Source organism: Oryx dammah, unplaced genomic scaffold (assembly GCF_014754425.2).
Source record: "Oryx dammah isolate SB20612 unplaced genomic scaffold, SCBI_Odam_1.1 HiC_scaffold_24, whole genome shotgun sequence".
Lineage (NCBI taxonomy): Eukaryota > Metazoa > Chordata > Mammalia > Artiodactyla > Bovidae > Oryx > Oryx dammah.
Window position 1 is genome coordinate 19,669,526 of NW_024070208.1, and position 15,132 is coordinate 19,684,657.

The 15,132-nt window shown below is 39.5% G+C and overlaps 2 long non-coding RNA genes across 6 annotated transcripts in view; one reads left to right on the forward strand and one right to left on the reverse strand.

The window, feature by feature from the left end:
* LOC120883074 overlaps positions 1–2,931 on the reverse strand; it is a 28,933-nt gene extending 26,002 nt beyond the window's left edge. The window contains exons 1-2 of one of the 3 annotated variants that reach the window (XR_005725655.1): positions 2,553–2,931; positions 1,550–1,640 (exon numbers count right to left, since the gene is read on the reverse strand). This is a non-coding gene — a long non-coding RNA (uncharacterized LOC120883074). Of the gene's footprint in view, positions 1–1,549; positions 2,134–2,552 lie in introns of those variants that run through there. The other 2 variants (XR_005725653.1, XR_005725654.1) reach the window with 2 other exon arrangements.
* Positions 2,932–2,957: 26 nt separating this feature from the next.
* The window catches only part of LOC120883075, a 31,159-nt gene continuing 18,984 nt past the window's right edge, over positions 2,958–15,132 (forward strand). For 2 of the 3 annotated variants that reach the window (XR_005725657.1, XR_005725656.1), the window contains exons 1-2: positions 3,201–3,287; positions 13,435–13,537. This is a non-coding gene — a long non-coding RNA (uncharacterized LOC120883075). Of the gene's footprint in view, positions 3,288–13,434; positions 13,538–15,132 lie in introns of all 3 variants that reach the window. The other variant, XR_005725658.1, reaches the window with a different exon arrangement.

A 15,132-nucleotide genomic window follows, 5' to 3' on the forward strand; every position in this document is an offset into this window, starting at 1 on the left:
ATTTTCTAACAATGTATATTTGACCTAATGTGAGAATACAAACTCTTAAGTTTCAAAATTTCAATTACTATTCATAAAAAGTATAAATTTCTATTAAAAAATCTTTCGAAACCCATCTATGGCTATCTTGTTTATCAGTCAGTTTACCGATTTTCTTTGTAAACCACACCCGCCTTTTATCAAGATACAATTAAACGGAATGACAAGCTTTGTAATAAACAGAAATACATTGACGGTTGTCTCAAGCAACATCAAACAAAAATCAACTGAAAATCAACCAAATAAAACACAACACATCCACAATGTTGTATGCTATACATTTCTTCATAATGAATTTATGAATGAAATCATACACACTGCACCTGTGCTACTTACCTGTTGTACTGTCTAAATTAAGCAACATATATTTCTTGTAAATAAGGTTTTAAGTCCATTGCAATGGCTAAATTAGCAAAACCTATATATTTAAAATTATCTGTGAAACGTTTAAAAAATGTATTCAATTTCTGTGGGAAATGTGGAAAAGCTCATTCTTTACATCAAGAAAATTAAAGTTTCTTTTCATGGAAATAAAAGAAACAATTCTTCCGTAATCTGCATCTGACAAATACATGTGGCTTAAGATGAAAATTCTGTCAGAGGAACAAAAAAAAACCCCCAAATTCAGTTTTTAACCAATAGAGAACAGGGGCAAATATATAAAAGTCTTGTAATCGCAGCCAGCAGAATTACAATTTTGCGAAAATTGTCTTCTCTAGGTTTTACTGTTAATATACATTTCAAAATCACTCGAAAATCTTTTATGGACGAAAAAAATACTACACACCAGCTTTTGAATTCCTCGTCTTAACGTTTCATTACGTGGTTTTCTAAAAGTGTAATTTTTTGGAAAGTCAAGAATTATAATCTAGTATTCAACATTCAAACCCCCCAGTCCCGCTTCCTTCCAGCCAATCAGGGGGTAACAAGTTCGGTGTTTTGGGAGCTCCGTTAGACACCATTTGAAAAACATCACATTGCGCTCTCCTATTCTCTTCGGGGAAAGATTCTAAGTGAGGGCGGGTCCCCCAATCTTCACAGAAATAAGAACTCAATCAATCGCTACATCAATTCCAGGGGAGGGGTGGGGGAGGTAAACTTTAGGCAGGCAGTCCTAAGAAGTGTGTGACTGAAAGCGTTATTCCTCTTTTTCGAACAACTGAATAGCTGCTGCAAAAATCAACTCCTGCATATTCGCAACCCAGAGTCGCGCGCCCCATACGCAATACATCACACCAGGAAAGGGTTAATCTAGGGTGCCTTCAGCGCAGAAAAGGATTTAAGATCCAGTACATTTTTAATGAGGAATTTTACAAAGGCCATTATCTACCTATAAAGTATTAAAGTTAAAGCCGTCACTGGCTCAAATCATTCAAGTGCAGTCGAGCAAAAATTGGTAGAAACTACGAGGAAAAAAAAAATCACTAAAGGGAAAGGCAAATAACAGCCCTTTCCCCTCCGCCTCGAAGTCAAGAGCGCTCCCAAGAAAAGGTGGAGATTGCAAAATTACCGTTAAGTTCTCCGGGGAAAGACTTTTCGGGAGGAAAACATCAATACAGTCTCAAAGATTGCCTTTTTTTCCTTGCGACATGTTTCAAGGGCTGGGGAAGGAAAAAGTCTTCTAAGAAAAGTGCAGCTCGGAGAAGGAAATCGCAAGGTCGAAGCCCCATCTTTCATCTCACCCAAGAACACTCCCCCCGCCCTCCCCCACCTAAGAAAGGACGACACCGTGAGAGCAAACGACCAAAATCCCGAGCAAAAAGCGAAAGTCCAGCATCTCTTCTAGGAGCCCGCTAAAACCTCAAAAGCCTGCCCCCGCCCCATCTTGCCCAAATTGGAAAAGCCAGACGCGGGTCAGTGCTACCCCTGCCGGGACCCAGGGGCGCGGAGCCGAAGGGCGGCGTGGATAGACTCACATCACGAAGGCATCTCCCGCTTTGGCGTCAGAGACGACAATACACACGGCTGGGTCCCGCGGGGAGGACTGTCCGCGTGTCGGACCGGAGGCACCCGCTACGCCGGGTCCTCAGTTTTCTCCAGACCTCAAGTTTCTTGTCAAGGGAAGACGGCCGCCGCGGGCCGGGGAAACTGCGATAAAAGACGGCTCGGTTCGCCCACGGCGGGGGAGGGGGCGCCCGTCCCCCTCCTCCTGTCAAGGAGCCGCGGCCGGCCGAGCCCCAGCGCGCCCCGGCCCCGGCCCCGGGCGGGGGGTCCCGCTGACAGATCCGCTGGGCGGCGGCCGCGGAGCCGCAGCGCGTCCGCGTCCCGCTCAAACTGCAGCTCCCCTCCCCCCACGCCCGCGACTCTCCGCGCTCCCGCCACATCCCGCCCGCCGCCGCCCACTCAGACAACCCAATTACCCCCCAACCCTATCTCCCTGCACTTTTTTTTTTTTTTTTTTGCGATTAAAATGAAGGGGACCCACTGCCCCACTCCCTGCACCCCCCCACCGCCTGCCGGTCCCACCACTGCCACCTCCCGAGTCCCGCTCTGCTACTTATTCAGGCTCTTACCCGCTGCGCCAACCCTGACGAGGCTCCGCCAAGTGCCCTTTGCTCTAAGTAAATTTTTGGGATTTTTTTAGTGATTTTTCGGCCGAGTCTTAGAGGCGCTGTAGTCTCGGACAGGTTACTCCGTCTCTCCCGCTAGATTGATGAGATCAGGCATCACTCGAAAATGGCGCCGAAAGCGCTGAGGCTCCTCATTCAAATTCGTTAGAGCCAACCCCGCCGCCCCGGGGCATGCCGGGAACGCGGGCTGCCTCCACAGCTGTCAATACCGCCTCCAAACCCCCACTACGCGAGCTTTCCCGACACTTCTGCTCATGCGCAAACTCCTACTCCAACCCCTCGCCTTGAACATGCGCAGAATCCTCGCATGGTCGCCGCTCTCTCTTCGCTTCCTCAGCCGCGGTTCCTACCTCTTTTCCTGCGCGTGCGTGCAGCTCCTGTGCTCAGCCGCGGGGCTGGAGGGGCCGTGGGGACTGTGGGCCCGAGGGTCCATAGGTGACATTACCAGTCGGTAGACATTTATTCTACTATTCGACGAAAACAAACAGGGGTACAGCTTAGGTGAAAAGAGAAACAGCTTATTGCCAGTGTCTAAACTCCTAACAACGGAATGTGTCTGGGAGCGTGTGTCTGGATACACGTGTACTTTAGAGCAGCCCCGCCTGTTTGCAGAGCTCTTGCTGTAAGTCAACGCTTTACGGGAGCTATCGCACTTAAGCCTCACAACAACTTTATGAGGTAGGTACTGTTATTATTCTCCGTTTGCAGACCAGGAAACCAAGGCCCAAAGAGTTTAAGTAATTTCCCTAAGGTAGCACAGGTAGCAAGCACGTGAACGAGTCCGCATCTGTCAGATTCTGGAGGCCGGGTCATTCTCTACCTTGCTGTGTAACTTTTCATTGAATCTAGTCTCTCACTGTCTTCTCGTTTTTAAACATTTGGAGAGGTGAATGGGTTATGGGCAGTTTTGGGAATCACTTAGGGGGATTTTTTTTTTTTTTTAATGGTTGGTAAGGGAAGTTTCATGCATTGGAGAAGGAAATGGCAACCCACTCCAGTACTCTTGCCTAGAGAATCCCAGGGTTGGGGGAGCCTGGTGGGCTGCCGTCTATGGGGTCGCACAGAGTCGGACACGACTGAAGCGACTTAGCAGCAGTAACAGCAAGGGAGCTTAATCTAGCAAAGATGGGTTTCTATTGTGCCACGCATTGGTAAAGTAATAACAACTAGATACATTGTATTGACTGTACCCTGGGCTGCCATGGTGCTAACTACGCGCTTTACGGAATGATCATGTTTATTGCCCACAACAGCTCTGTGAAGTAAGCATTATCTTTATTTTACACAAGAGGATACCTGAGATTCAGATTAAGAAACTCTCCCCAAAGTCTTAAAACTACTAAACAGAAGCACAAGACCTAGGCAGATCTATTCAGTGTCAAAAAAAAACTGGGCACTGTGGTAGGATGGTAAATGATGATAAGCTGTCAATATTGAATACCTTCTTTAAAAAACCTTTTAACTATTCATTTGTTTGAGAGAATTATTTCACCTGTTGCCAGGCTAGTTAAGATTTAAAAAAAGACTCCCTTTGATCTTAAATGATTACATTTTAAGATTATTTTAAAACTGGTTGCTTTTTTCCTGATCCCAAGTTATTATGAATTCTCTAAAGAATCCAACAGTTAAAAATCTGGGGCATTGTTACACATTTTCCTAGTTTTTATTGTAAAACAACTTGTGATGAATCATAAATGTTTGAGTATACAAAGACATACATCATTGTGAGAGTTAAATTAGACGAGTGTTCCTCAAGTACTAAGAAGTAAGGAAATGGGAGAAGGTAGCATGGTTTGCGTTACTGAGGTACAATCAGAAGAGAAAGGGATTTTAATAATTTAATAATTGACATCATCAAGTAGTATCATGGCTGCATAGTATGTGACTTACTCTCTATGGTACTTTTTGTGCGCTGGTTAAGTGAATGAACCCTGGAACCAAACGGCTTGGGTTGGAGCTCATCTGTTATTTACTAGCTTTGTGACCCTACAAGAGTTACTTTTTTCTCAGTTTGATCTTTTGTAAAAGGATTAATGCTAATACTTCATCCAGTTGTTTTAAGGATGTGAATGAGCTAATATATTAAAGGTATTTGAACAGTGCATGGTATATTAGTAAATGTTAGCTATTGTTGTGGGTCAGTCATTAACACTAATCTTGGAGGATGGTTTCTTTAGAGGTGTTTCAAAGACCAGATTACAGTTAGGGCCATTAGGAATTAGCATTTATGTTCAAGAGCCTCTTAAAATGATAAATCAGCCAGGCAAATTATTTTTGCCAAATGGAGTAATAATTTCTGTCAGATGAATAAAGATGTTAACTTGTTTTGCCATTTCATAAGAGTAACCTATGAAAATGGAATAGTTTTACTGCTCTGATTATTAAAGGGAGAAAAGGGGAAAAACCAGGCCACTCTAAAGTATAAAAACCATCCAAATTTCTATCATCTAGAGAGAAACACATGTTGTTTGTAATTTAACAATATACCTGTGGAGAGAATCAGCTAGCTGCAGTCTGGATAAGTGGTATATTTGGGGTAACTTATTTGCAAGACTGTACTAGAACATCATGAATTGGTAAAATTTTTATCCAGTCCATCCACTTTTAAGATTTATTCTGTCAGGAGAATTCCAAAGTGCTCATATTAATAAATAATAACATTTATTGAGTACCTACCAGGTACTGTATGTCAGCTAAGCATGTATATCCATTTTCTCCTTGAATCTTCATAATAACTCACGCTGCTGCTGCTAAGTCACTTCAGTCGTGTCCGACTTTGTGCGACCCCATTGACGGCAGCCCACCAGGCTGCCCGGTCCCTGGGATTCTCCAGGCAAGAACACTGGCGTGGTTAGCCATTTCCTTCTCCAATGTGTAAAAGTGAAAGTGAAGTCGCTCAGTCGTGTCCGACCCTCAGCGACCCCATGGACTGCAGCCTTCCAGGCTCCTCCGTTCATGGGATTTTCCAGGCAACAGTACTGGCGTGGGGTGCCACTGCCTTCTCCTATAACTCATGAGGTAGGTGTAATTATTGTCTCCATTTTGCAGAGTAAAGTTTATATAGAGGTCACTTTTAGAAGAATCGAGTCCTGTTTGTTGCAGATCCTATTTAACAAAAAAAGGATTTAAAAATCCTTCATTAAAGTTTCTTGATTCACTAACATGGGAGAAAACAAAGTCAAGTAACTCGGTTCTTATGCCTGAACAAAAAAAACCAACTGGGAAAAAAAAAAATGGTTTTGAAAATGAAGAATTTTATGTTTGACCACAAGGGGGTGCAAATTCCCGAACTGAACTTGAAAGCAAAGAAAAAAGAGCACTTTTACTTCAGATCTTCAGATTCACAGGTAAAAAACTAGTTAAGAACACCTTCCTTGAACTTTAATACTCACACAGTGATACACTTGATGAGAAGAATGGACTCAATTATTTAGGGACTCAATTGGGGCAGAAGTTTGCAGCTTTCTTTCATCTTCAGTACAGTGAAGAGTTAGCCACCCTACTCCCACCCCTTTCCACCCACCTAGTTTGTTTCTCTGCATACTCTTCTTGACTTGTCATAAAACTGAAGTCATAATTTAAAATTTGAGGTTTTAATTTGGAAACTGCCATGCAATCACCAGCAAATGAATGGTAAATATGGGTAGTGTGGAGAGCAGAGGTCTTGTAATTTCAATGCTTTTTTTTCCCCCCTCCTGCTGTTTCTTAAGAGTAAGCTGCAACTGATGGAATGTTGGCTTCAACATATTAGCTTATTTAGATAAACTGTGAAAGTTACAGGTCTGTTCATCTTTTAAGGAAGAATGAAGCCTCTTAAAACACTGTGAGCAGTAACCTGAAAACTCAGTATACACTGATGAGTGTTTTAAAAACACTTTGCATAGATGCAAATTGCACAGATGTAAAAGCTACATAAATAGCTTTTATTTTCCTGTTGGTCTTGTTTTTCTGAGGTGGACTTAATTTTTTTTAAAAACTTTACTTGGAAATGATTTCAAATTTACAAAAAGTTGCAAAAATAGAAATAGTTCAGAGAACACTGGTATCATTTACTTGCTCTTTTGCAAATTCTCTCTCTCCAAATATGTTTCTTTATATGCAATTTTTTTCTGAACCATTTGAGGTTAAGTTACATACATCTTGGCCCTTGATCCCTAAATACTTATTTCCTATCAACTTCATAAATTTACATTGAAAAAATACTTCAGTCTACCATTGATACAGGAGTTTGGTAGGTTTGTCCTTGTAGCACTTCCCCCCTTCAATATAGGAGCCAGTCTGCGGTCAGGTACTACATTTAGTGGGTCTTGATTCTAGATGCTTTTACTGGAACGCTTTCGCAGCCTTTCTTTATCTTTCATGACTTTGACATTTTTAAAGAATATAGTTTCTCCCTCCACCCTCCTTTAAGAGAGAACATTCCTTATTTTGTTTTTGTCTGATGCATCCTCATTAAGTTAAATTGAGGTTTTGCATTCTTGACTATGGCACAGGTGATACTGCATCCTTCTAGTACCACTTCTGGAAGCATATGATAGCCATATGTCCCTCACTGATGATGTTCATTTTGATTATCTGGTCTTTATGTGGCTAGAATTTTCCAATGTTTGGTTGTTTTTTTTTTTTTCTTCCTGGCAAATAAGCAATCTGTGGGGAAATACTTGAAGATACATCCTACTCATCAAAGTTCCCATTTAAATTTAGGATATGTTACTGCCAATATAGCTTTACAATGATGGTTGTAACATGATTCAGCAAATCTGTTAAGTCCTTTGATATTGACCAGTCAGTCCACAGCATTCTACTGCAAACAGAGGGCCCTTTCTTCTCCTCTGTTTATTTATTATCTGCAATTAACTTATGAATTCCTGTGTTTTTCCACTTCTGTATTTTGTTTCCTTGTGTTCTATCTATATTTGTTATGTGTATATTTTGTACATTTTTTTCTGAACCATTTCAAGGTAAGTTACACAGATCATGACCTTTCACCTCTATTTTAAAGTCTGTATTTGATTAGTTTTGGTGTTTGAATTGTCCTAGATTCAGCTAGTGGGAGCACCTTTAATCTGGGTCCTATGCCTTTGTGGTATGCCTACATGATTTTCTGGGAATACTTACTTGCTTTCCGGTATAGTAAGATGTTTCAAGTCTAGCTCCTGCCGTAACCCTGGAGTTAGCTTATTCTCTAAATAACCCTGTTTCCTCTTAGTGAATATGGTCTTAGAGACCAAGGTTAGGTACATTGCTGCTTCTTGGACCTTTTAGGAGACAGAGTTAGGAAATATATATGTGTATATGCACATTAAAATATGCATATACTACTGTATGTATCTGTTAATAACATGGGTTTAATTTTAAATTATCTTTATTATAACTATAATTGAGAAGATATAGCAATTCATAAAGTTCTGAATAAAGTCAAATCACAATTCACATTAATAACTCATGCAATTTTCATGTTCCCTTAATAAATTTCTGTACATATAATTTTATAAGGTCACAATGTGAAATAGTTTTGTCTTTTTCCACTTAACATGTAAGAAGCATGTGAGTTACTATGTTAGTTTTACAATCTCATTCTGAATTTCTCTGCTACATTATCATTTAGTAGATTCTACCATTCCTCTGTTGATGGATATCTAGGTTATCTCTAATTTTTAGTTATTATAAATAATCTTGAAGTGAATATTTTTATGCTTTTCTAATTGACTTTCTTTTTTATTTATTAGATGATTTCTTAGAAGGGGGAATACTGGTTCTCAAAAGGTAGCTATGTTTTGATGAGTTTGATATGTAGTGGTACACAGATTAGTCAAACATGAATAGGATATATAGAGATGAGAAATATGTAATCCCTGTTAGCAAGGAGCTGAAAATCCAAGGAAAGATAAATTCTTTACAGTTATAATTTGAAGTGTATAGGAAGAACATTTAACTCAGGTTAGGAATAGGTGGCTCAGGAAAGCTTTCTAGGAGGTGGTGGTTGAGCTGTGTCTTGAAGGATATCTTGGTGAAGACTTAAAGGATTGGGATTGTCCCGGTATAAAAGAGAGAGCAGAAATAGGCCTTTCAGATCATTTTGGGCAGAATCTTTGGAATGTAAGAAAACAAGAGTCAGAAGGAAACCTGGCATGGTCAAGAAGATTCAGGTAGTTTGTGTGATTTGTGGTCTAGATACCTTTGGAGGAGTTGGGAAAGGTTAGCTTGATCAAATGGATAGAGGTTTAACCATGAAGGGCCTTACATGTCACTTTTATATTGATGAAATTGAAAAATCCGAAACCAATTAGTAACATCAGATTTATATTTTAGAAATTCACTTTAACAAGGGTACTGGAGAACAGATTAGAAAGTGCAAGAGCAGTGATAGAAAGTCCTACAGAGGCTATGGTATCAGTAGTATCCAGGCAAGAGATAAAAAGTACTTGAAGCACAGATTAGAAATGATGGTGAAATGAAGTATACACAAAACTGGATTTACTTCTTCAGCTTTAATGTGTAACTATTTACAGGTAACTGTTCAGCATCTGCTCTGTGTTATGTAGGGCTTCCCTGGGGGCTCAGTCAGGAGAGAAGCCACCTGTAGTGCAGGAGACCTGGGATTGATCCCTAGGTCATGAAGATCCCTGGGAGAAGGGCATGGCTACCCACTCCAGTGTTCCTGCCTGGAGAATTCCATGGACAGAGGAGCCTGGTGGGCAACAGTCCACGGGGTCACAAAGAGTCAGACACGACTGAGCGACTTAACACTGTGTTATGTATTGTTTAAGGTCCTGAGCATTCAGGGCTGAGAAAAACAGCCACAGTTCCTCTCTCTGTGGTGTAGTCTACTAAGAGAAAAGAGGATTAAGTTAATAATCATACAAATTACCATTGTGATAAGTACAGGATGCCATGAAAAATATAGGATGCTATGAAAGCATACACAATGGGGACTTACCACTGGAGATTTAAATAAGGCCTTTCTAATTGGGCGGGGCAGGGGGGCTTCCCTGGTGGCTCAGATGGTTAAGAATCTGCCTGCAATGCAGGAGACTGGGGTTTGATCCCTGGGTCAGGAAGATCCCCTGGAGAAGGGAATGGCAACCCACTCCAGTATTCTTGCCTGGAGAATCCCATGGACAGAGAAGCCTGGTGGGCTACAGTCCATGGGGTTGCAAAGAGTCAGACACAACTGAACAACTAACACTTTCAAAGGAGGGACAGTTAAACTGAGATTTAGGAATTAGGTAGGCCAAAAAAACGGAAGACCACTCTAGGCAAAAGAGGAGCATATGTTAGTGTCCTGTGCCAAAAGGACCAGTAAATTCAATGCCCATGTTGTTAAAGCAGAGTAAGCTAAGATGGAGAAAGTTGAAGCTAAGACTAAAGTGGTTTAGGAGCCTTTGTATATGGAGAAGAGAGAAGGAAGCATGGTAGTAGGGCTCCTTGGTTTCTGGTGTACCATTTCCTGAGATAGGGAAAAACAGAACAGGTTTGATGGATTTTGACATGTGAAATGTTGATTTTTATATGCCTCTGGGTTAAGTACAATCCTCCCATCCTCTGGAGAGATAACTGGATATTAGGATTGGTGTTTTGATTTGGAAGTCTAGAACTTTAGGGGAAGTTCTGGTGTGCGCTGTTATCTATAGATTTACTAGAATTTTATCTATTTACTACAACTTGACTAATTGTAGTTGTAGATGGTAGTTTAAACTGTGGGATTGAATGAGATCACTGCAGGAGGTATGTAGAATGATAGAAAGTTCAACACAATCTTGGAGAACATTGTTAGCTACACAAAAAATGTATATACACAGGAAAAATTTGGCTATAAATGGTAAAGACATGACAAATCAAAAAATATATTTTAACATATACAGCAGATAAAGGGTTAATAAGAGGTCTGTAAGAAAAACAGAACAGTTAACAAATACACAGCGAAAGAAGAAAAACAAATACAGGTTTTAATTGTTTTTCTTTTTTAAATAAGTTCTTGGAGAGGTTTTGTTTATTAATCCAACTTTAAGTACTTAAGGAAAGCAGAAGTTATAGAAGTTATAAAATTCTAAAAGCTAAATATTTAAGAGACCTTTAAAAGCCTCCTTGAAAGTGATTGCTGGTAAAATTTACAAAGACTAACCAGAGCTTCCAGTTGAATTTAAAAGTCAAGGAAGAACTAAGTTTTTTAGTTCATAACTTTGATAAGAATTTAAATGACCTCTGAATATTCTTTTCAGTGTACAAAAGCCATTTAAAAAAACCCCTCATATTGATGGTATGAGTGAGGAAAGGCTGGTGGCAATGTAAGTTAAAGCAGGCCTTTTGAAAAGTAATTTAGCAATAATAAAAAGGGTGATAGAAATATTCATCTTTCCTGCCAGAAATTCCAATTTCAGGAATCTAGATGAAATAAATCTGAACTATGGGAAAAGACCTATACAGGAAGATGCCCAGAATATTAAATATAGTACTAAGTAGCAGAAAGGGAGGATTGGGTTGGAATGTCCGATAGTAGTAAGATTATTAAGTAAATTGTAGGAAAATGACTGGACTTACTATTAGAATCATCACAAAATGATGCATACCAACTGGAAAACTGTTTATAAGTGCAAGATGTAGCGGTAAAATTAGGATGATTAGAACTACTTTTAAAAATTACATAGAGGGGAAATACAAGAAAAAACTTTTAATCCATATCAAGGTTTTCTGATCAAAGCTAAAAATATACACGTTAAAAAGCCAGTCTAAAATTTGGCATTTTGATACTATCAAACGATCCTTCTGTGGAACATGGATATTCCATGAGCTAGTCCAGTGATTCTTAAACATTCAGAATATGTTTATAATTGCAGGGCCCCCTGTCTCTGGAATTGTGTGCATGTGTGAACTGTTTGCATGTAATTTTATTAGAGTTAGATGATGGTCGATGGAGTTCCTGAAGAAAAGCAGAGGAAAATGGTTCATTTATATGGTTGGCAGGATACTGGTTCTCCGAAAGAAGTCCATATCATAATCCCTAGAATCTGTGAATATGTTGTTATGTGGCAAGGGGTATTCAAGTTGCAGACAGAATTAAGGTTGCTACTCACATGACCTAAAAATAGATTATCCTGAATTATCTGAGTAGACCTAATATAATTCCACAGTTTTTCTAGATGTGGAAGAGGGAAGCAGAATAGCCAGTGTCAGAGTGGTGAGATGGGAGAGACTCAACCAGCCGTTGCTGGCTTTGAAGATAGCAGGCTGCAAGCCAAAGGATGAAGGGAACCTCTAGAAGCTGGAAAAGCCAAGAAAACGGATTCTTCCTTAGAGACTCTATCTATACCTTGATTTTAGCCCACTGAGACCCATTTGGGACTTCTGACTTCTGGAACTGCAAAATAATACATTTCTGTTGTTTTAAGCCACTAAATCTATGGTAATTGTTAAAGCAGCAAATAGGAGAATGTTGACTGCTATATGTAAACAGTGACTTTGCATGTGTTGATATGTGGCTGTGGTAGTGAACATGCACAAGTGAGATGTAGTTCCTGGTTCTGAGAGTCTTGTGACGGCCTAGACCGTGTCCTCGTTCTGTGTCTGCAGCACAGTTCTGCTTACTCACTCAGTCGTGTCCAACTCTGCAAACCCATGGACGGTAGCCCGCCAGGCTCCTCTGTCCATGGATTTTTTTCAGGCAGGAACACTGGAGTGGGTTGCTATTTCCAACTCCAGGGGATCTTCCTGACCCAGGGATCGAACCCAGGTCTCTTGTGTCTCCTAATAAAGATTTAATGGGAATGAATGGTGTACTTAGCACCAATTATTCTGCCACTTGAACAGATTTGAGAATTACCCTTTTTTCACTCTCTTATGTTCTGTATGTACTTATAATCTGTGAGTTAAAATGGTAAGAATATAAAATATTAAATATTTGTTCTATATTGATTGTAAAAGCTGTTTTTTAAAATTTAGTTTTTAACCTTTTATTTTGTATTGGGGTATAGCCAATTAACAATGCTGAAGGGACTCAGCCATACACGATCCATCCTTCCCCAAACTCCCCTCCCATCTAGGCTGCCATAAACACAGCAGAGTTGAGCAGAGTTCCCTGTGCTATACAGTGGGTCATCGTTGGTTATCCATTTTAAATATAGTAGTGTGCACATGTCCATCCTGAAGGCTGTTTTCTAATTGAAATAAATGATGTTTTTTGAGTATCTCTTATGGACAAAGTGTTCTGTTTTAAGACTGTTTTGTACTTGATGATTATCATATATTTAAAACATTGTGCTAAAAATAGCTATGGTTAGGATTTTTTTTCCCTAAAAAATGTTAGGAATATTATAACTAGTAAACTAGAAGAATTATAATAAGGCAAAAAGAATAAGGTTTATTGTATAGCACATGGAACTTGGCTCAATGTTATGTGGCAGCCTGGATGGGGGGGGTGGGGAAGAATGGATACATGTATCTGTATGGCTGAGTCCCTTCACTGTTGACTTAAAACTGTCACAGTATTGTTAACTGGCTATACTTCAATACAAAATAAAAAGTTCTTAAAAAAAGAATAAGGCTTAACAATAATGGCTGCTTTGAAAGTGTTTCTTATCTGTGTGATATATCTATCCATGGCTATTTAGTTTCTACTATGAGCTTTAATTTTTCAAATTTAATATTTACCTGGAAATTTTAAATTAAGCCTCTAATCAGATGAGTGTATATATATTTGTATATATACATATATTAATAAAAATATTGTATATATTGGTAAAAATACCAAAAATATTGTATATATTGGTAATTTTCTATACTTTTTTGTTTAACGAATTCATTGAAAGTACTGTTTATCTTTTTTTAGGTCTGAGAACTGCCAGACCTCAAGATGGACAACAGCTGTTTCATTAGATACAGCATCTAGTTCTCCAGTCATAAACTTGTACAACATTCACTGAAATTTGTTGGTAATGTGATGAGTTCTTCCCACATATTCACCCATTTACATTCCCTTTTTAAAATGCAAGTGTGTCTTTTATTTCAGATATTGATAATGTTTTTGTTCTGTGAAGTAACTTTGATAGTCTTTCCCTGTAACCAAATTGATAAAACAATGATACAGTCCTCCTCAGAAGGTACTTAAATGGTTCATAAGTATATGCTTTAGTTAGTTAGGTATCAGTTTATAAGTACTTTATTATACATAAATATTTTGGGAGGACCCTTTAAAAGTCATCAAAGACAAAAAAAAAAAAAGAAACTACTTTTAGAGTAGTTTCTTAGAGTATATCCATGTTAGTTCTATGGGAGAAAATTTACACATGGATCAAGAGATATACTTCTGTTTGGGGAAATTTGCTTTGCATGGTTTTAAACCCTAGTTTCTGAAAGTGGCTTAGGATAGATGCATACATATTTTTAACTCTGATTCTGTTAGGATTTTTCCCTATATGAGAAATTGTTTTGCTTCTGTATTCTTGGCCACAGATTGTAGGACTGAATTAAAATTCATTCAAGAAAATCAGAGATACCAAGGGAACATTTCATGCAAAGATGGGCTCAATAAAGGACAGAAAGGGTATGGACCTAACAGAAGCAGAAGATATTAAGAAGAGGTGGCAAGAATACACAGAAGAACTGTACAAAAAAGATCTTCACGACCCAGATAATCATGATGGTGTGATCACTCACCTAGAGCCAGATATCCTGGAATGTGAAGTCAAGTGGGCCTTAGAAAGCATCACTACGAACAAAGCTAGTGGAGGTGATGGAATCCCAGTTGAGCTGTTTCAAATCCTGAAAGATGATGCTATGAAAGTGCTGCACTCAATATGCCAGCACATTTGGAAAACTCAGCAGTGGCCACAGGACTGGAAAAGGTAGGTTTTCATTCCAGTCCCAAAGAAAGGCAATGCCAAAGAATGCTCAAACTACCGCACAATGGTACTCATCTCACATGCTAGTAAAGTAATGCTCAAAATTCTCCAAGCCAGGCTTCAGCAACACATGTACCGTGAACTTCCAGATGTTCAAGCTGGCTTTTGAAAAGGCAGAGGAACCAGAGATCAAATTGCCAACATCCAGTGGATCATGGAAAAAGTAAGAGAGTTCCAGAAAAACATCTATTTCTGCTTTATTGACTATGCCTAAGCCTTTGACTGTGTGGATCACAATAAACTGTGGAAAATTCTGAAAGAGATGGGAATACCAGACCACCTGACCTGCCTCTTGAGAAATCTGTATGCAGGTCAGGAAGCAACATTTAGAACTGGACATGGAACAACAGACTGGTTCCAAATAGGAAAAGGAGGATGTCAAGGCTGTATATTGTCACCCTGCTCATTTAACTTATATGCAGAGTACATCATGAGAAACGGTGGGCTGGAAGAAGCACAAGCTGGAATCAAGATTGCTGGGAGAAAGCTCAATAACCTCAGATATGCAGATGATACCACCCTTATGGCAGAAAGTGAAGAGGAACTAAAAAGCCTCCTGATGAAAGTGAAAGAGGAGAGTGAAAAAGTTGGCTTAAAGCTCAACATTCAGAAAATGAAGATCATGG